Source organism: Falco rusticolus, chromosome 5 (assembly GCF_015220075.1).
Source record: "Falco rusticolus isolate bFalRus1 chromosome 5, bFalRus1.pri, whole genome shotgun sequence".
Taxonomy (NCBI): domain Eukaryota; kingdom Metazoa; phylum Chordata; class Aves; order Falconiformes; family Falconidae; genus Falco; species Falco rusticolus.
In genome coordinates, this window is record NC_051191.1 from 43,107,415 (window position 1) to 43,130,701 (window position 23,287).

The following is a 23,287-nucleotide window of genomic DNA, read 5'->3' on the forward strand; positions in this document are numbered from 1 at the left end:
TTGTTATAAAGGCATGAATCAAAAGCTCAGCATCTTGCTGACACAGCAATCGTCTTAACCTTGTTATACTCCTGAGAAGGCAATATGAAGTCTTATCAATATTTTTGATGTGGCTCTCCGAGGAAAGCTGAGGGTCAAAAATGACTGGAATTAATCATGAAGAGCATTTCTTTGCAGGATGTCCAGCAGCAGAGCTGTGATTTCATATTAAATTGTCACTGAAATGAGAGACATAGCTGCTTGCCTGTGGAAGCACAGCAGGTTGCAGGCAGCAGCCAAAAAATTATATAAACCCCAGTGAAATAAAATAAAAGCTGGTATTTACATTTTCACTGATGATTATCTCATTTTAAGTTTGTCCTGTAGGTCTTTACAGACCAAATGGAGTCTGTTCCACATTCTCTGAAATCAAAAGTTTCCAGGAAGCCCATATCTGGGTCTTTACAGTTAACTCACCATAACAGTGGGGGAGTAGGTTCTATTTGTTTCTTAAGAATATGTGATAAAATCAAATCAGATGAACCTAGACAACTTTCAGTAACAGACTGACATCCAGTTGAAGATTAAATGCTTCTTAATTTACATTTTGGTTTTATTAGCGCAGTAGTCTTTTTGTCTTTACGTATTGTAAGGCACAGCTACTGTGGTGCAGTACGTAGTATTTTTCAATATTATTCAAAGACTGACTTGACTTTGTATTAACTCACCACTTTAGGCCTGGTATGGGCTTGATCTTAGCAGGAACTGATTTTATGTTGTTTTCTCTGAGACAGAAATTGTCTAGAGGTGAGGTGACTTCTGCGCATGGTAAAAATCCTGTATAGGCACTTTGAAACAGGCCTTTAGGGCTAGTGGAGGCAATTGCATAATTTGATGATGTACTGGTATGATATGGAAACTTTAGCTGGGAAGCAGTGAATAAAGAATAAGTTGACTGTACTAAAAAAACCTAAAAGTAATGTCAAATCTACTTATGGTTTGGAGTAGTGGAATTAAAAACAACTTTTTCATGTCAATTAGTGTCATAGGCTTCTTGGTGAAGAACTAAGCATAGTGATGATGTTTAACACTTACCCTCCCTCTCCTGCCACATAAACTCTTCCTGAGGGAGACTGAAGGTGTGAGCCTGAGGATGCAGAGGGATACTGGGAGGGTGAGCACAGCACTAGAGCAAATACTAGGAATTTTATGTGTATAAATCTTAATTGTATTACCAATGAGGCTCTTCTATAATTTGATAATCTGGACTATGAGTGTTAGGACTGTTGTAATTGGACTAATAACTGTTTGGTTTATTTTGATTAGACTAATAAGACTTCCATTAGCCTAATGAAAAATTCTTAGATCATCATATAAGGTGTTCTTGTACTAGGAGTTTGCAAGTAAAATATTCCAAAATTCTAGTCCTGATTCAACAAAAATATTCTAACATTCCTTTGTTTGATATTTCTAGACTTCCTGATTTCTGATAAAGTTTGGATGTATTTAGATGTCTGTTATTGTATACTTTAAAATTTTTGATTCTATAGACAGAAGAATGTAAAAAAATCTTGAGAAGCAAATATCTTTACAGGCAGGGCAACCTGTTTCCAACTTTCCCAGTCAAGACAATGGAAGATGGACAATGGGTTTTAGGCAAACCTTTCCAAGTTTCTGTGACAGGCAGTGGGTTGAAGATACCATTATGATATGGGATGTATAAACACACGCTTTTTCAGGAAGGTAGATTTCATTGTAGCTACTTTGAAAGCAAGATCTCCTTGAAAATAGTTTTCTCCAACTGCTGGTGGAGCAAAGCATTGATGAAGAAACCTTGTTGTATGATTGGAAGTTTATTTTTAAAAGGATAAGGTGTCATTGTTGGGACAGACCAAATGGGTCTGTGCTTAAACAGATCCAACTGCCAATGATTCACAACTTGGGAGAGTAGATGAGCATGCTTTTTTTTTTTTTTTAAAAGACCTTACAGCTATTGCATTTGGTTTACGTGGCAAGGTTTTGGAAGTAAGGGGGCTACAGAGGCCTCTGTGAGGGTCAACCCACCACAGCTATGCATTTTCTTTTTGTTTTTTTAAATCCTCATAGTTTACCATAGGGTAAGAATTGGAAGGCTAAGGAGGCTGTCATCTTTGCTCAGGTTCCTCTTAATCTGAGTGTCAGCAGGGGGAAATGGGAGCCAATCAGTTCTCAAAATTTCTTTTGCCACTTCATTAAACTTCCAAACTTTTTGATTCTCTGAAAGATGGTGGCCTTGAATAACATGGAACTGTCTGGAGTGAATATTTATGTTTACAGGATTACAGTCCCCTCCAGTAACCCCAGTTCTCTTGTGTTTCAAGACAAAATAGAGCCAAAGCCTCATGGCCATTCCATGACATATCTGTTTCTGTGGGAGGTGAGACACTGGATGACATCTCTATTAGAAGCTGGCTGGATATTTCTTCTTAGGCAATAAACAGCTGTTTAACCTGCTTTTCATTTTCTATAAAAACATTAGCATTGCAGGAGGTCTGGTATATATTCTTTTCTTGAAGTACAGGCTAATGTGGTCTCACCAGACTTGAAGGGACATGCTCCAGGCAAGCCAGATTCATCCAGGTTCTGTAGCAGATAAGCAATGTGGAAACTAGTGGAGGAAAAATGATGCTGGCAAGACATCAGGCCCCAGAACTGACCTTGGCACAGACATAGATAGCTCTTTCAACTTATACTGTAAAGACCTTCAGCTATGATCAGATAACAGATATGTTGATTGCAAACAGAAATCAATAGAGAATGACAAAATGTCTTTCAAGAAAGAGGTTAAGAAGTCATTTAGGTAACATTAAAGCCCATTATTTTAATGAAAAACTTATGTTCCTCTGAGATCTGGTCTAAGGTTTTCAATATGAAGTGGAAAGTACTGTTAGTTTTCCTCATACACAGAGGAACAAATTGTGCTCCTTCATGGTATGGAGATCAGAGCTGTACAAAAAGGCATTTGTTAAAATCTTTGCAACTACTGCCTACAATAATTATTGTTTTCAAAGGATACTCACCTTGAACACCACTGACTGTCTTCCTGACATCTTCTGAGGATGGGAAAAGATGTAGGAAGAATTTGGCTGGATCAGAAGAATTTGCTTCATTAGTGCTACACAGTTCTGGGGCATGTTATAAGAAAGCCACTGCCACTGGATCTCTGCAGAGGGTGGAGGTGAGCTTGTATTTTGCAAAAGCAGCCTCCCTCAGGGCAGCTTTTCTTACTACCAGTGTCCTTCACCTCTGCCCCACTGAACTAGTTAAGTCCACAGATGGCAGAACTCCTTGTCTAACAAGAAAGAGCTTTTCACCAGCAAAATAGTTCAAGTTGGAAACTGAGTTACAAAAGAAATGAACTTGAGTTCAGGCAGTAAAAACAAGATTTCAGCTGCTCTTGGAAAATACAGTGTAGAAGAGGTCTACATGAAAGACTTCATCTATGTGGAAATAAAGTTCTTTTGGACATGTCTTTTTTGAAACAAGAACATAGTTTTACACTGGATACAAAAGAGGTTATAAAGAATTTCTTCAATATCACTTCCTAAGGAACCTATAAAACATTCATGTTTATCCTTTAATTTGAATTGCAATGAAAAACTGATTATAGATACATTTCTATGACTATTTTTAAAGGAATATTCTGTAATCTTCTGTTCTTAATTAGTTATGGTTTATCACATCCTTGTGTAATTTGGTGACTAGAAATGGACCTAAGCATGTGTTTCAGAATTTTGTTAAACTTCAAACTTACTCTATTTCTCGGTTACTTGTTGTTAACTAATATGGATGGTTGAATCTAGCCTACAGATATAGGTTTCAGCTCAGAACAAAGTAATTTTATTATTTTCTTAATAAGCATAAACACTGGTTCAAAAAAATACATGCCTATTTTCATCTGTCCTTCTAGTGTCAATAAAACATACATTTTGAATACTTTTATACTTGCACTGAATTGGTTCCCGTTGTATCTTTTGACTAATAGTGGTACAGAAGTAAATAGTAATTTTGCAGCCCAGTATTTCTTTTAATTCATTCTGGGAACTGGGAGAAGAGGCAGAATAGAATGGCAGTGCAGAACAACCTATGTTCTAATGATAGCTTTTTTTCATCACTATTAATAAGACATTTTTGCAACTTAAAACTGATTTTGGATGAAAGGGGATAAATTCTATGATCTATTAGATCCTGTGATGCCAGTAAATAGCCTGCCAATTCCCATTCCCCGAACATGTTATAGCAGTACAATGTCCCCAGATGCTGGATAGAAAACCAAACTACAATCACTTACCAAGCAGAGAAACTACTGAGATACAGTGCAGTATTCTCTTTGATTTTTGTGGTAAATTACTAAAGACTACAATAGAAGTTGAGCCGTGTTAATAACAAAGCTATTCAAGGACTGCATATAGTTCTTCCTGTCTCTCCTTCTGGAAGATATTTTTTATATTTATTTTTACTTTTCTAACATTGCTTATAAAACAATACCCCTTATAAAATAGTATTCCAACAATCAATTCTCTTTTTCAAGTAAAGCAGGCTTCCCTAGAGGTATTAGCAACTGTAAAGACGGTAAGGAAGAAGCCTGCTCTGCCCACACATGGCTTGTATACTATCTTTGCTTCTACAAGGAACAGAAGACCTGGTAGTGAGTATTGAGCTAATTAGATCCCTAGAGTCTCCTGACACTGACTGAATAATGTCTCAGTATCTAGGGTCTCTTTCTCCTCCAGAAGCTACAGAACAAGGCAAGCACTGAAAATCATTGCTGGATTTTCTTTAAATTTTCTAATGGGTTTAATATGTCTGTGCTACTGTGCTAAACTTTAATAATAAGTTTTTAACAAGCTGATACATATTTTTCAAATGTTTGTGCAGTATTTTTTTCCCCATGAAAATATTCTGCAATATGTCTCTATTTGAAAAAGATTCACAACAAGTTCATGGTATTGCAATAGGATTGGATGGGGTAATGAAGGGAATATGTACCCTTGGAAAGATCTGGCAGCACAGTGGATTTTGGCAGGAAAAGGCAAAGCAACGTTATGTGAAACTCAGTGTAACTTACTTACTAGTACACAATCCACCTGAACAGCTCATTTAAGATCCTGCAGACTGCTTTAGACACCCTTGCTAAACACAACTTGGCGCTTAAGACTTTTGTTTCTCCTGCCTATGATCAAGTGCATTGGCCTCAAGAAGTAATTTGTGGGCTTTCTTCTCCAACCTAATTTTATGAAGGGAGGACTCCCATTGCCCTTTAATTCTTAAATTTAAATCTACCTCTTTACTTTCCACGTGATCTTGGGCTTTGGCACTTGGAAGTATCTCAGAAGACTTCTGATGAGGGTGCTCTTGGCCTGTTGAAAGCCCTCCTACCACCTGCCCCTCACCAGGAGATACCCAAGGTTCTTGCCCTGCCTAGCTGCTCCCTTCCCTCTTGCTGCACAGTGCAGGGAGAAGAGGGGCTATGTGAGACATGTCTTCCCCCTCATTTGTCCATAACATTCTTTTCAATGTAGAAAGAAACCCCTTTGCTAGTAATTGTTTTGAAATCGCTGCAGGGAGAATTGGGACTCGGCCTGTGCTGTGTGCTATTCTGCAGAATCTGCAAGCAACCTCTGTTTGGACAAGGCAGTTCTTACCTTCCACAGGCCTGCCTTTCAGATGATGTAAATGTACATATCTCCCTTAAAATTAATTAAATTTAAATTGACTTACACAAGCGAGAATTTGGCTGCCTGCTGTATTTGCAGTGAGTCCCTCATTTTCACGTGACCAATGGATGCCCATGATCTAATAAGTAGCTGCTCTTTGCACAGAACTTTGGAGCAAAGAGCCTCTGCTGAAAGGCAGCTCCTGCTGTCAGGTTCCAGAGGTGTCTACCGGCAGTGGACCCACCCCTCCCCATTGCCTCTGCATGTCTCTGTGTCCCTCACCCTCCTGCTGCTGGTTCTGTAGAGCCCCGGAGCCTTGCCAGCCTGCAAGGGGAGAGCAGGGCAGGAGATGGGCAGGAGGAGGAGTTGACCCTTCCCAGAGGAGACAGATAACATCAGTAATTAAAAACACTGAGAGGTGATATGGGTCGGTGCCCCTTCTTCTTTTGTTCTAGGCAGCAATTGACGACATATTTACAGTCTTTACCAGAATCACAGGGTTTCCTCTGTGGATTCAGGAAGCAGCAGATGGGGACCAAAACAATATCTAGAAGATATTTCTCATGCTACATAAAGTAGAGCTGTTTGCTAGAGTAGTAAATGTGTGCCTAGCGCTGAAGATGGATTAGAACATGGCTCTGAAGGCAGAAATTGATTTGACTGTGCTCTGACTGGATTTTGGCAGTAGAGCACTTGGTGCATCATTGCCAGTTTCTCTGGGTTGCTTCACAGTAAGTGACACTTAAGCTCGCCTCTGATCGAAATTCACAGACACTTCCAAAGAAAGCTTTCTAAAGAGCTGCACTCTGCTTTGCATTATGAACTTCATGAGAAACATCCCTGTGCGTATCAGTGGAACAGCTGAAGCCTACATGGCAGAACATTTAGGCGTGCAGTTATAGACATGTTTAAGTGTATTTTCAAATGCTTTGATGAATCTGGCCCCTTGTTTGATACTAAGGGCTGCTGAAGGAAAGAAGACCTATTCAAGCCTGTGCTTGGGCTAGAAGCTATTCGGTGAAATTTTGTCTTCCTGAATAGATGTAGAAAGCCAGCAAAGCACTGGCATGGCCTCAGTAGTTAAACCCTGGAGGGTAGTATTTGACCTGTAGCATGCAGAATTGTAATACTCTGTCACAAGAACCAAAAAAGGATCCAGTTATGGAATCATTGTTTTGGGAATGTAAACAAGCTGCATGGATTTGGGGAATCCAGTGCATGCCTCTAGGTTTGTTCATCTCCCCTTAAGAAAGGAATGTTCTGCCAACAATAAAGCTGTTAATAAACTTTGATCCTTATGGTTTTCCTTCACTGTAGCCCTACTGAGATATTAGGAAGTGCTGGGGACCTATGGAAATGGTCACATTTGTTTATTTTTACTTATTATTAATAAAGGTAGCTTTTACGTTCAAACCTACTGCAAAGCAGAGGTTATAATGGCTTTTTGTATTCCTGCAGGAATCTCAGGCACATTCTAATCACACTCCAACCTACTAAAACACTGTTAATAAAGAATATACGAAAGGTCATTTCTAGAATTCTTTTAAATTTCTTCTCATTTCCATTTTCAAAGAGTTTAACGACAGCAGAAAAAAAGAGATTAGAATTCAAAGGAATTGTTAGGTTTTTTTTGTGTAGGATTTTTTTTGCTTTTTATGGTGGAGTAAGACTCATTCCTTTATGCTGGCTTCAAATGGGGTTTCTGTATGCTTAAAGTTAATGATATAAAGAAATATGCTGTAGATTTAGGAAATTATTGTAGGATCCTATTATGCTTGTAGGCATTCTTGAATTGTTTATTTCAAAGTCTTTTTTCCTGGTTACACCGTATTCACTGACATACAGAAAAAGAAACAATTGCATGTCTCTGGAAGTGAGCAAAAATAAAGATATTTCGAAAGATAAAAGTTTCAGATCCTGGGAAAGAAACACTGGCTATTATACAGTGCCCACATTTTGCTGTTGTATTGTCTCTGACTGGGAGCAAAGATTTTAAGTAAATCTAATGTCAGCTCTCCTACAGCCTTGGAATCCCTGTGTATTTTGATATTTTCTGTACCATTGCAGCTAGCAGCTAAATAAGTTAAATGCAACTGAGAATTAAACCATATACTTTCACAGGGAAAAAAAACCCCAAGTACTTTTGCAACAAAAAATTGTGAACTTCCTGAGCACTGTGAGCAGCTAAAGTAGGAAGGATAGTTTATACTCTAGGCTTTGACACTAGGATATTTCATATTTAATTTCCTGAAACATGTATTCCTGCTCTTGGCTGCTTAGAGTGACAACAAAATGAAGTACAAAGGCCTTGGATATAATATACTGCTCCCATAGTCCTGGAGTGGTCTCTGCAGGCTCCAGGTAAGTGCCAAAACCTGCCAGGATATCAGCTATACCACAATTAATTTATTCCATATTGCTCCCTTTAACGATCTTTCAGCAGTACCAAACTGATTTCATTTCTACAGCTACTGTTCTTCCCTATCTCATCTTCATTCTCCCTCTCAGCTTGAATTAAATAACAGAGATGAGAGATTTATTTTTGATAGCTCATTGTTATAGAGGAGATAGCTCTGTGGCATTGTGTAATATAAAAATCTTCATTACATAGATATATTTGAGTGTATTCTTCTTGAAAAAAGCCATGTAGTTGAATTAACTCTTAGTATTCTCAACATATAAAGCATCACTTTGATTCTGGTACAGCCCAAGAAGCACTGCTGAATTGCAACAGGGAGGGAAAAGTTGCCAGCAAAAAGGTAGCAGACTTGCTTCCCATGGTCATCCTGACACACTGTAATAAAAGTCATTAATCCCAGTTCTCATTTATATTGGAGTGACCATACAGTTGTACAAAGACATTTCAATATGCAATCACTTGACCGCATGTTGAATTCACATTGAGAATGCTTGTGTATTGTGTCCTACAGAGCTTTTGAATCAGAGGTGCCAGAAACTCACTGCTAGACCACTAAAGCTGCTGGAGCTTTTCTGATGCCGTCTTCAAAGAAAAAGTGCTTTTGGAGAGCTGTAGGGAGTAATTGCTTTTTGGCATGTTAGATGGATTGAGACAGCTAGGGAGTTGTATTTCTCAGGAGGCGACTTTATGATTTAGTTGTGTGTATACACCCAAACTCTAATTGACATTCTAATTCTGTACAATCAATAAGGAAAGTACCCTGTGTATGTTCTGCTCGTTACAGTGAATCAATATCTTTGGCTAACTTGCACCCACCAGAGCAGAGATATACATAAAGATGGGAGAACTCCAGGAAGCAAGAGCCAAAGCAGGCATAACAAAAAGTCATGCTTTGTCCCAGCTGCATGGATTGCTGTGAGGAGTGGCAATCACTGACAGCAGAAAGTGGGAAATACCTTATTCCTTTCCATATTGAGCAAAGGAGGTGAAACACACATTGCGTTCTCACTGCTGAAACAGTCTCGATCCCCCATTTCAGTCTACAGGAAGCATCATACCTGTGCCCTGCCCCAGGTGCTTCTAGTGGGATAGCATGGTCACACCATGTTTCCTGCCCTGAAAGGTACTTCAGAACTCCAAAATAATCCATTAGTTGGTTTTAATTGCAGTAAAACCTTCCCGAGCACTTGTTTCTTTTATTAAAATTATTTGTGTTATCACAGTGCCCAGAAGTTCATTCAAGGTGCTGTGTAAGTAAAGGATATAAGGTTATAATGACAGATCTTATTTCAAATAGTCTCAACTGAAATACAACACAAGATTCAGCTGATGTGGATAGACGTGTGTGGGATGAAACAAATTGCTGATCCCAGGCAGGCCGTTGTCTATTTTTATTTCTAAATAGTACAGTAAGAGAAAGTTTAAGGAGAATTTGAGAAAAAGAATGGAAAATCTTCACGGACATCTTTCCACATGTGAAGAGAAACATATAAAATCCAAGAAGTATCTGTTCCAAAATGTAACAAAACTGTCAGACGGGGGGGGGGGAGGCAATGCTGTTATTTCAAACTGGAGCTGATAGGGCGAGAGTACAGCAAAAAGGGCTTTGACAGTGAAGACTATCAGCTTGTATTTGACATGAAGAAGGGGCAGCTAATAGCTCAAAGGGACTCAAAGGGACTCAAAGGGAGAAATGACTTTATTAATCATCTTTAGAGCAGCATTGTTCCACATACTGTTGAGAATATGGGCTGTTTGACAAGGTAGGTGGCTGCGTAGAAAAGACTGATCTTAAAGATGAAAGAACGTGTAAGGTTTATAGTCTGAAAGCTAGAACTGTCAGTGAAGCCTGAGTCAAAGATTATAGACCTGAAAGACAGACAGATGGACAACTGTGCAACAGAACTGAAAAATTAAGATAGGGAAACTGAAGGAGAAAATGAATTCATCTGATCTCAGAATTTCTGCCACAGATATTTCCTAATATAGGAGAAGGGAATGGAGGAAGTAATGTCAAAGGTAAGCCACATCTAAAACCACCAAAAGAAAATTATAATAGGAAAGATAAGGAAAAGAGTCAAGGGGAAACTTAAAGCACAAAGGGAATAAACAGCTCCGTCAGTGAAAGAGAGGAGAGGAAAGGTGGAAAAATTGATATCAGGAAACAATACAGCAAGGCATGAAGGGAGGGCTGAGGTCACAGTAAGAGAGTTGAAATCAACAACAAAAATATGGTGCTTGGTGGAAACCAAGGGAACAACTTTTTGTAGTGAATAGAAGAGCTCCAGGCTGAATGATGGGATTAGACTGAGAGAAATGGGGTTATGAGCTGAAATGGTTTATTGCCTGAATACTTCAAGGGTAGTACTGAAGGAAGGTTTTGATTCCTATTCCAAGGATGATTTTAAATTATTTAAAATAAAAACCTGATTTAAATATAAAATGCATATACTCTCCAGGTATCTTTACCAGGAACTAAATTTCTCAGTTTGACTTTAGTCATACTCCCCCTCTTTTTTCTCCTTTTATCCTCTTGCTTTTTGAAAACTTGAGTTTTAGCAAAAGGAGTGAAGACGGTACCTATTCAGGCCAGTTAGTTGGAAGCCTAGAATTCATATTTCCATAGTCTGCTGCACTAGAGATGCTGCCCACTGATCCTACCACAGTTCTTTTTGAAGTTTGCCAGGCAATTCAGTGTTCCCACACAGGCTTGGATGGTATTTGAAGTTTAGGCATCAGCATTCCCAGAATAAGCATTTCTGTACATGGGTGTACCAATGAAGTTAGGCAAAGCCCTGCAAAGTTTGGGACTAAATAGAATGGTATCTAAATAACTCATTTGCCTGGAGAATGTGACAGTCCCAGAATGCAGATGGCTAAGACTGGATCCCATTCAAAGTATTTGATGTGCGTATAATTCTGTCCATGTGCTTGTGACACACAGTTATTCACCAGTGAGCCTTTTACATGTGATATCAGATTGTTTTGCATGACTCATCATTTTAAAACGTTGTGAAGTGGGATTTTGAAAGTTTCTGGTTATTATTTAATTATTTAAACAGAGGAAGTAAAGGTTTATTGAACTACACAAGCTAAGAAAGGAGTGCAACGTAATTAAACTTTATAGCTTATAATATAAGTAAATTGCTTGTGCAGAGCAGGAAGCTTTCCCCCCTCTATTATTCAGAACATTAAATACTGGCTACTACCCAAGAAAAGGTAATAAGCAAGATGGGACAGTGACTTTATCTGATATGTCAAATTCAGGTTTCCTTTGAGGGAGGGAGCTCTAATCTTTGTCTCACAACTCCCAGAAATACCAGGAGCCATATATTTGAGCACTGAGCTGCTATTTTTCTTTCCTTGTGTCTACAGCATGGCATCATTTTGACATTTTGCCTAAATACTTAAATCAAAATGGTTGTCATTACTTATGTGGTACACCCCACAGCACAGAGGGAGGTACATTTTTTTTCTGACATGATAAAGCCGTTAAAGAATCTCTTTTTAGTTTAAGTGTATTTAGCCATATGGTAAATCAAATAAAGTTTTCAAAATTCCTTGAGTCTTTATCCAAGTGAACATCAAACAAGATACTCAGTAATCTGACAGTTCAGGTATATGTGTATATATATATATATATATAAATAGATTAGCTAAAACCATGGTAGGTGATTTTTTTTTAAAAAGTATCTTACATGAATGGGATTTTTGTCTCACTTCTGGGAAAACTGAAGTAGCTAAAATGCTTTAATGCATACTTAAACCTATCTCAGCTCAGGTTTTAATCTGATATTGTGATTTTCCCTTTGCCACTTCAATTTTATTTTCTCTTATAGTGATCCACATTATCTTTCCTGATAGTGACTATCAGTTGATACCCACCTATACTACGATCTTCATTGCTTCATAATTTTTATATTACAGCTATGAAGGAAAGTATCAATTGTTTTAAGTTTGGTTTTTTTTTTAATGAGTGCTTCATCTCCTATAAATTTTTTAAACTCAGAGTTGAGAATATGAAAAAACATAATCCTAACCTGTATTTAGATTATTGACATGTGGTATAATATTGCATACTTGTCAGTACTTAAATTTAAATATTTTAAAAGTATACATCAGATATGGCTGTGCCTATAAATGCTTAATTCTCCTTGTAAGCTCTTCTAATTACATTATTCCCCAAAAAAAGATTGACATATTCTTTAGTTGTCTTTAAAAATACAGCAAATTCATAAGTAGAAATAGGCTATTGTTTTTGCCCCAATTTATTAGATCCTTCCTTACTTCCTTCCATAGGCTGTCTGCTCCATGGATAACTAACATTTCATAGAAGTTTCTGCTCCCATGGAGGCACTGCGTGGACTCTTAGTATCACCTCTCTTTCTATATCCCTCTCCAGTGCTATGGAAAATATAATTTTTAGCAAATATACTAACTTGTGCCAAACACAAAACGTCATAGACATTTTTTTCTGATTGAAGGACAAGCTAGGGCTGCTCATAGACAAATGAGCTGGATTTTGACAAATCCTAACCCCTATGCTGGATGTTAATCAGTCTCCTTACAAAACATCCTTGGAAGGGATGTCTGCAGAAATTGAAGAGGCTCTGCTGCTTATAGTATGTGGTCATTATGTCTTTGGATGTCTGAAGCACACAAGGTTTGGACTAATTTAGGTCCTGGCATGGGTATGAATGCAATAAAGCAAATTTCCTGTGAAGTTTTAATATCAGCCACTTGAACCAGACTCTTGCAAAAAGATCTGCTTTTGCAATACCAAAATGTGTAATGCCAAAATAGCTGACCTAGTTTACTGAAGCAGAAAAATAAATAACACCTTTTATTCTGAGATCACAGCTGAACATGAACTTATTTGTGAAACTGAACCTATGTGTATGCATTTACTTGCTCCTATGTAGAACTCAATTCTCGCTCTCAATTACAGCTTTTGCTTTTGTTAAAGCAGTAGTTATGAAGTTTATCTGTTTATCTTTCAAGGCCCTTGTGGGCAATGTATATAATTATTGGCAGAGGAAAGGGAAGAATTTCCAAACAAAGAAAAACAATGCCTCAGGCGTTATCAAGCCATCTTGTCAAAATCTGTTATGCTACAAAGATCTTCAGATGTATGTGATATTCCTGCCAATAGTGCTGAGTGTTTATACAAGGGCAGATTACTCCCCAGTGTCCTCTGAAGATGATAGTGACAACATGGAACGGACTAACTTTTTTCAGCATTTGCTTAATCCTCAGTCAATGTTAAGTTTCATACTTTGAGTTCAATGAATCAAAACTGAATGCTAATAATTATTGTATTTGCAATCCCAGAGGCTTTACAACCCTTGAGACAGAGCAGTAGCATTCAATTAAAGAGGGATGAAACTCAGAGAGCTGCCTTGTTAATTGGCCCAAATATCATGCAGTTAATGGAGTGTTTTTAAGGTTTCTGTGAGCTCATGATATGTGTGAGTGATAATGTTGCTGCAGACTCCATTAAGAAGGGAAGAATCTTTATCAATACTAACAAAAGCAAATAGTCTAAGTGAGAAGGCTGGCACACATTCCCAGCATGGAAATGAGCTTAGCCTTGATTCTCTTTTTCTCTGCCTTGAAAACTTTTAATATGACCTCTTCTTTGTAAACTTTTTTAATCCAGTGGAGAAAGTCAGTGGCGGTTAAACCTTCCCATGGTAGGGATGAACTAAATGTTTGTGGACCCTCTCACAGTTCCTTATACCCACATACAAAACCATATATCAGTACCAAGAACTGAAGAAGATCCTCCAGCACTGATCTTTAGAAGGCCAGCTGCAACAGCTCAGTGTCTTGGGGTGATCATTTGCTTTTGAAGAAGGGGAGAAGATTAGATGGCAGATTTGTCAAAGGAGATATAGAGGGACCTGCTTTAAAGGAACAGCAAAGCGCACCTCATCAAGAAGAAGCTTAAGCAAAGCTTGAAAAAGATGACAAGTTTTGTGTTCTTTTCCGCACAGTGTTTTTACAAATGTCCGACAGTACAAACACAATCACACAACCCCTGGTGATAACGATCTACTAATACTATTTGTTTTTCTTTGCCAGGCACACTGTAAAGCCTGTTTGCTGTTATTGAGAATATAACCGTCAGTTTAAGAGCAATGGGAAGTGTGTTATAAAGAGGATTTTTTAAAACATCTGTTTAAGGGTATATGATATGGTAGAAAGAAGTATGAGTTTTAATTACTGAAATGTACAGCCCATGCCCATGTATAGCCCATGCCCCCCCAAAAAAACCCCCAAAACTTCCCTTTCTTAACTCTATACAATTGTTAGCATGTGTAAATACCATTTTTCACATCTGATTTTCCTTGACTAAAGAATGTTGTGGGAAAATCGCCTTGAAGGGGGGTGGAATTAGAGAAAGTTGGGTCCTAAGAGAAGTGTAGCATTACAGAAAGCTTTTTTAGGGTTACACACAGCTATCATCTTCAGGATGGTTGGCATGCATGGAATCTACATCACCACAGTTCCCCAAGCAACCCACGCTGCCAGTTCAGCACATGTTGATAGGAGTGACGGGGGATGGAGTGGAGATGCTGTGGTCAGGCTCTTCTGTGCTCCCTGCAGGAACGGGAACTCGATGGCACCACACAGCTGATAAATGGACTAGTCCTGGACTGAAATAAGTCCAGGGTGGGGAGGGGGGAGGGGAATGTTGTTTAAACTGGACTACCCAATTCTGATTTACTGTTCACAAAGCTAGGTCAATCTGACTCACTCTAGAGTTGTTATAAATGAAGTGCCTTCTAATCAAGGGAGTCAGCCTTGGGGAGGCTGAGAAACAGAACAGATAGTGAAAAGAACACCATTATCTAAGCTATGCAGAAAGAAGCCTTCAAGTGAGGAAAGTTCTGGGTGTAAGAGGAGGCAGGCTGATAAGGTGTTGCAATACACTGACATCTGGAGAAAATCTGTTGAAAATAAGACAAAGATAATTGTGGTAGTGGGAGATCATGACTACCAACTCAAATAGCCCCTTCAAAAGAGGGCAAACCCCCACTTGAGGAGAATGTGTAGTTAGTAGCGAGCTAGTAGAATTAGTGCTATCTGAGGATGTGTACAAATTTACAAGACGTGAGAAACTTGTAACCAATCCTATGTATGATGAATGAATAAGCGATATACTATGAAGTATAAAAAGTGGACAGATGAAGGGAAAAGTTAGGGAAGACTTCATTGTAACTTCTGGGATCAGTTGATGGGGTGAACCTGTCTTCTTCCCCCATAGGGACGCCTACGGTGTAAGAACTTTGTCTTATGCATGCTTAATAACTATCTGATGTTAGCTGTTATTAGTGATTATAGTTTAGTTGTGTGTAGTCTCATTGTGTATAATTTCAAGCTTACTTTTGCAGACAGTCTCTGTCACCAGCAATCACGAACCTTAGTTTGTCACGCTTTTTTATTAACAGAGTGTTATTCTGTAAACTGTTAGTATTAACCCTTTGTGGAAGCTAGTATTCGCTGGCAGTGGGTAACATATTCAAATGAAGTGGGACCTTCATAAAGACCCATATGCTGTTGGCATGTTTCCCTGAACAAGGCAGTTGAATCGCCCTCTGATCCATTGGGACTGTTCAGTGAAGGGTCCCTGTAATGGGATGCTGACAGACTGGTCAGGCAGAAGGGTCTCGGCTTTCCTGGGACGCTGATAGACAGATCAAATACCCAGGGCTGAGGGAATCTGCCGCCCACCCTTTTAGTGACATTTAAATTAGTGTAGTTGGCAGGATTGCCATGGATAAACTGCACAAAATACTGTGCCCCTTCCTAGGCTGGGAAGGAGTGGGGTCAACAGTTTTGGAAAGATGAACAGAAAGTGGTAGAATGCATTGAACAATGTCAGGCTGAGCAAAAGTTTAAAGAGGGAAAAGATAAAGGTGCCATTTGTGTGGTTTTAGGAGCCTGTTTAGCTTGTGCACAGAAAGAAGCTAGAGATGCCCCTGCTTCCAAACAGATTTCTCATGTAGAACCTGCTGCTTTGAAGTCAGAGAATGAAGTGTTAAAGTCATCATTAACCTCTGTGAAGGAGGCAGGAGAGAAACTTGTGACTGAGAATGACCACCTTAAAACTGAAAATAACAATTTTAAACCTGAAAATAGTAATCTTAAACTTGAAAATAAGCACCTTGAAACTGAAAATAAATGTCTTAAAATTGAGTTGGACCACCTTAAAACTCTGCTTGAGTTAACAGAGAGCAGGATGAAACATCTGCTGGAGGAGCAATCCTGTGTTTCTATCAGGCAGATTTGTGAGTCAGTGCATTACATGGATTCCGAGACTTGGAATAGGGATGTTTGGAGTGAGGGTGATGATGAGATTGCGGGTAACCCCTGCTCTGCCTCTTGTCCAGCCTCCTTACTACCAGTGGTTAAGACCAAGACTGCTGTTAGTAGAGATGACAAAATTCTTATTACAATGCATACAGTCCCTTGGACACCTGCTGAGTTGTTAAACTTGCAAGAAAAATATTCGAGGAAGTTAGGTGAGTCTGAAGTTGAGTATGTAAGGCACATTTCTCTTACAGGAGGAGATCAGGTGTTTCTGAGTGAGAAGGAAGCAAGAGGTCCTTGGGGTCCAGGAGTGTTTTTAACTTAACTAAGTTTCACCAGGAGATCATTATTACTCTTGAACTGCACAAGCTATCTACTGGGCAGGAGGTATAAATCCTCAGGAGACCAGAGAACTGCCATTAATTGAAACCAGTAGTCCCTCTGAGTTAACTACATCAGTGCAGAAGGAGCATGCATACAGGCAGTCCAATGCAATACTCCAATGCAATCCCCCACTGATCTGGGACGGTTAACCCCTCTCATTCCAGGACTCTTGGAAAGTCTTAAGATACATGTTGCAGATATTCAAAAACGCCTGCAAACTAATAAAGATGGTGCTCGTGGTTGTGGATGGGGTCAGCAGAACCATGACTTCACATGAGATGAGCTTGCACAAGTATTAGTTTAGTATGGACATCTCATGGGCTATACCATAAAGTCATCCACAGAAAGGATGTCAGACCATACACGGTAAGTCCACTAACTTAACACTCCACAGCCTAAATTTGATGAAGCATTTAAAGAAAGACTGAAATTCGATAAGGACTGGAGTGACCTATGGTGTCAAGCTTGGGAACTGGGAGTCCCCCCGTTCTGATTACGGGGTGCCTTTAAGGATGCTCTCTGCAATTAGTCCAATCTTTAATTGCAGCAAGGGAAAACAGAGGAAATAAGGGAAAACAAAACTGGTGTAGTCTTTTCACAATCTCAGGAAAAGGTTCTGCTTCAAAATGAATATTTACCTTCTGCACCAAGACAGGACATGATTGATCTGTTGGAATCCCTGGCAAAAAATACCTTGTATCCCCAGGTAGCGGTGTGAGCCACCCTACCCAGTGGATACAACCAATATATTGGCTCTCTGAGAAATACCCTGAACCTTTTCTTAGTATTCCGATTGGACATAGAAAAATTTGTATAGACTCTTTAATTGACACAGGAGCCCAAATGTCACTAATTACTGCTGAAATGGCCAAGGGATTGAACATAGAACCTGGCCACTGCAAAGTAAAATACACAGGGATAGAAGGAATAGTTAAGGAAACTCCAGTCTCAAAAATTAATTTATGGCTACCTGCAGAAAAATGGATGACCCAAGCTGAAGTATTGGTCAGGGCAGCTGATACTAACATCCCGGGGTTTGATCTGTTTTATGTTCAGTGCTGGGAAATGCCTGATGGGACTGTTTGGAGTTTTGCTGCTCCAGGGATGGGAGATGAGGAAGATGATGGGGACCTCCAAATAATTTTTGAGAGCATTTTGGGGCAAAATGGACGAGTGAAATTATTTTGTCTATTGCAACCCTCTATACCTTTTCCTCACTCTCAAGTTACAAATGTAAAACAATAACCCTTGCCAGCAGCAGCAAACTCACGGATTGATGGGGTGGTAGCAGACTTGGAAAGGAGAGGTATTATCACTCAAGCACACTCTTCACACAAATCTCTGGTTTGGCCAGTTAAAAAGCCCAATGGGCAATGGTGCCTAAGTATTGATTAAAGAAAATTAAATGCTAATACTTCCCCTTTGACTGCAGCGGTGCCTAATATTGCCAAACCAGTAACAGATACAAGGACCCTCCCATATTTGGATGGCTACCTTAAATGTTAAAGAAATGTTTTTCATGATTCTGCTCCATGACCAGGAAAAAGCACAGTTTGCTTTTACCTGGAAAGGGACTCAGTATGTTTTTAATAGGCTTCTACAAGGATACAAATACTCCCCAACTATTGCTCACAATGCTCTGGAGAAAGTTTTAACAGAGATGTCCATTCCACTGGGTATCACAGTGTATTAGTATATTGACAATGTTCTGATAGGGGGAGATGATAAAGAAAGGGTGAAGGAAACAATGGAAAAAATCAGGAATATATTAACTGAATTGGGATTGAAAGTTCCAGAATCAAAGTGCCAAGGACAAGCACAAGAGGTTCAGTTCCTTGAAGTCTGATAGATTAAAGGAGCTTCTTCTGTCCCCCCAGATACTCTGGAAAAGATAGGGCATGGACAGGATCCCACTAGTGTGAAAGAGCTACAGAAAATCTTGGGAACGTTGGGTTATTGGTGTAAACATATTCCTGGTTTTTCTATTATTGCTTGCCCCTTATATAATTTGTTAAAAAGGAGAAAATTATGGGGATGAACTAAACAGCATAAAAATGCACTGGAGTTATTAACAGAGGAACTGAGGCTATTCCAGCAGCTTGGTTCTATCCATCTGACTGATCCTATCCATGTAGAATGGTGGTTCAGCGAGCATGGCTCCTACTGCAGCCTGGGGCAGAAAGGGCCAGAAGGGCCAGAAAGGCTACTGGAATTTACCTCTGACTCTGTCAACGACACTGAAATGAGGTATTCAGACCTTGAGAAAGGTTTGTTATCTCTAGTGTGAGCAGTGAAACAAGCAGAACCAATAATGATGAGACAAATTGTGGTTGTTTGAGGGCCTTTCCATCTCATAGGTATAGTCCACAAGGATACAACCCCACCTGCAGGTGTTGCTCAGAAACCTACAGTTCATAAATGGTATGCTTATTTGGAAGGTATTAATGAAATCATGCCATTTACTGAAGGTAACATTAAGGTATCTAAGTTACAAAAGGACATAGATGGCACATTATTGTTCCAACCAACACCGAGTAAACCCTCCCCAATTCAGGAGGCACCTCCTCTGAAAGAAGATAGTGACCTTAAGGGAGTGTGGTTTACTGATGCATCGTCCTACAGACAGGGCAATGAATGGCATTACAAAGCCATGGCGTTGGAGGTGGCCACAGGGGAAACGTGAAGTGAAACAGGTAAAGGGAGTGCACAAGTACACACCCCATACCGTCCTCAGGCCAATGGCATCGTTGAATGAACTAATGGCTTGGTAAAAAGATTTGCTAAAACCCATGAATATGGGTGGCACCAATGACTGTCTAGTGCCATCTATCATCAGTTGAACAACAGATGGAGTGGAGGTGGTAGCCAAAAATGAAAGCTTTTTGCACATCTACCTACAAATGTAATATGGTCAAAAGCTGAGATTCTGTCATTGTATCTATAGTTTGTATCTGCCCCAGCTGTGGCTTTCTGGTCACCTCACCTTTTGTAGGATTTGTATGTATGAAACAAAGCTTATATGTGAAAACAGTATTGGTATAAACAAGTGAACCCATCAGACTGGTTAAATTTCCTAAGCTTGTGGTGTCAGCCTAATTTTGTTCCCATGAAAATCAGTTGTAAAAATCTTACTTCCTTTGCTTCGGGGTAGAGCTAATCCATCACTAAACACTTTTGAAAATCCCATCTCTGGTGCCTCAAAATCTCATTATACTAGTGAAGGGCAGAAGTAATTGCTCATAGTATAAAGCAAAGTTAAAACCAAGCTATGAGAAAATAAGGACTTGTGAAAATGTGGAACGTGGTCAAAACACCGTTTAGAAGAGAAGGTGGAACTACTTTGTCAGTCAAGGATACAACTTCTTGGTTTCTGAGGGAAACAATGGATTATGCCTGGAAAATGAATAACAATTAAAAAGACAAAACAAAAAAACAAAACTAAAATCCACCAAAGTCAACCTGTAAGTAATTAAAAGTTTTGTACATAGATTGATTTTTTAAAACAATGTTATTTTGAACTTTGGATCTCTGTGCTTGTGACAAGCATTTGTCTGGAATAATGAAACACTGAAGTGCAATTAAAATCAATGTCTTTCTTTGACACAAGCCCATTATATACATTGCTTTTGGTTTCTCTTAAAAAGACAGTACGTTCTGAGAAGCCTCAAACCAGCATCTGCAGTCAATTAATGATGTTTGAAATGTGTTGACAGCAATAGCAACATGACTGGTTTCCCTCCTCCAGAAGAAGGTATTTGATCAGTGTGGCAGTTTTTGTATTTTGTCATATTTTATTTTATTTTATTCTTATTATTTTTATTTTATTTTATTTTCCAGCTTAATTTACAGCTACTTATTGTATGCTACAATCTAATTTACAAGCTGTCTAGCTGACTGCTCAGTGTAAGTTGTTATTCAATGTAAATAATGGTGTTTCACCTATTCCAAGAGAATAAGGCTCTATTGTGTAGAATTTTTTTTATTTAATTGTGCTCTAACTTACCCAGACAGAGCAGCCATTTTTAGGTATTACCTGCTGTCACAGAAAGCAGTCATTATTTGAACTTGCAATAAAATGCAATTTTTAAATTTTACAGAAACGTGTACATTCATGGATCGATACTTCTATATCAGTCCCAAATATGAAGAAAATTCAATAAAGAATGCAAGACTGCATAGATTAAAGATAAACAATGCTTGGCAAAATGTGAAACATGTCTCGCCTCCCCCCCATACCATGTAGCCTCCTTTCGTCCACATGGCAAAGACTAATCTAGGTGGGCATAAACTCTGCAGTTGCATAGCAGAAGAAAATTCTTACATTACTTAGCTTTAGCATTTCCGTCAGGCAAACTGTCACCTCATCAAAGTCTTTTGCAAAACTGTCAGCATAGCAGTCTGCTTAAATGTTAGTCTTCCAGCCATTTGGGGATCAAATGTGTCCTCCTTTATGCCACTTTGTGTATTTTTCCTTCACACTTCATGTACCTATCCTGTTAGCACTTGTGATGGACTCTTGACATTTTTGGTTTGCCATGTGGTCTGGAAAGTAATTTTTTTCCTGTTTCCTGGGAGTGCTGAGGAGAGGCTAAATTCCAGAGGTCCCTCAGCCTTTGGCTTTAGAGGACAATATTGTATGTATCAAAGGGGGGAGGAAGAAATCCCTGGGAATAAATACAGGCTTACCTTCTGCAGGAGGAGTTTCTTCCTAACCTACCCCAGTTGTGTTTTTTTGTTGTTTTTCTTTTTTTTTTCCTTTTTCTTTTTTTTTTTTTTTTTTAAATGCTATCTATTGCAATCTGCATAACTAGAGACCGGATATTCCTAAAATGCATTTAGGCTTTGAGCCATTTAAACCTGTTGACCTTTCTAGTTTGATATCATATTCTCTTCTTTTAGAGATCTCATTACAGAGCTTAATCATTTGTGCGCCTGGGTATTTTAAATATTTGACTCCATTGGTTCTCACAGAATATCTAAGATAGTATGAAATTAGTATTTGCAATAGGATCAGGTTGTTTTATTTATTCAAATTCAGGAAGTGAGATCCACCAGAAGAATCCACACATAAATATTATAACAAGCAGTCAATAAATCAGTAAGAATTGTGCCCTGGCAAGGAATGCTGCTGTTTACCTAGGTGTAATTTAGTCTGAAAATGCAAAGGTTTGTTATCATTAAAGAAGTGAAATTTGACAGCCTCCTAAAAGGGGCAGTGGGGGCAACTTGCTTCCTCCTTCTCTTTTTCCTAGCCCTCTCTAGTTACTTTTAAGGAGAAATTTATTAACTTTTATCAGAGAGATGTTTGTTAGGTCAGATGTTTTTTAGCTTTTCTTTCTAAGAAGGTGTTATTGCACTGACTGGGAATTTAAAATTTAAGAGGACTTTTGACCATTTACAGAAAAGAGATTTTAGTTTAATAAACTGGATCATCATTCGAAATTGAGTGTTTCAACCCAGTGAAGAAGTAAAACTTTTTTATGTTTACAGGACATCTGATACTTTCTGAGATAAAGCAGAAGCTAGAAACAAGGAGACAAGAAAAAACAGATGGATTATTGTTCCTTGAGAAAAAATGTCCTGATAAACAGCATCCTAAGTAGTTGGAAGAATACCTACTAGTGATTGCAGACAGTTCAGAGACACTTCTTCAGAGAGCAAGTTAAACAGAAACTCTTTTCAGCAAAGGACAGATAGATGTTGCTGTGTCAGAAACTGGATTATGCAATAAAAGAAGCAAAGCAGCAACTGAAGCTAATATCACTGAATAAAATGAAGAGCCAAATGCAGCAGCTCAGAAGGACCTTACTGAAAACATAGAAAACAGGACAAAAAGCAAACCTGCCCCCTTCCCCTTCAAGGAAAGAAACTGAACATTGAAAGGAAATGATAGAATCACAAATGCAGCAAATAAAGGAAGAGAAAATGGAAGGTAGGAAGGAAGAGGTCTCCCAAACAGGAGGCAATACAGCAGGGGCTTATCATGAGCTGACAGTCACATTTTTGAACAATGATAGCTGGAATCAATTTACGCCTGAACATCTTCCTGTACGTGATGCTTCATTGTTGCTGTTCAGGATGCTAAGAAATGATACACCTTGAGAGACTTCTCTTTGTTCACTTCTTAACAGCTCTGTTCTTACTCAGAATCCTTTTGGGAATTGACAGCCATTTCTAGCAGCAATTCAGCCTTTCCACTGCTGTGTACTGCAGGGGTAATGGCACTTGAGTTCTGGGCTATTACACAAGATCATGAAGTTGTGGTGGGCGGCTGCTGTTTTGTGTACGAATGTTTCACACCAACTTTCTAAGTAATAATTTCATTTTGCTGATTTTAAAAAATGGAAATCAGTGATTTCTAATGGAAAATCTTTCCTGACAATCCAATCAACTAAACTAGGGCACCCATTTAATTTAAAATTGCTTCTACAGCATTACTTATTTGCCACCATGCCTATTTAAGTTTGCCATGGGCAAGAATCATAAAGCTTGT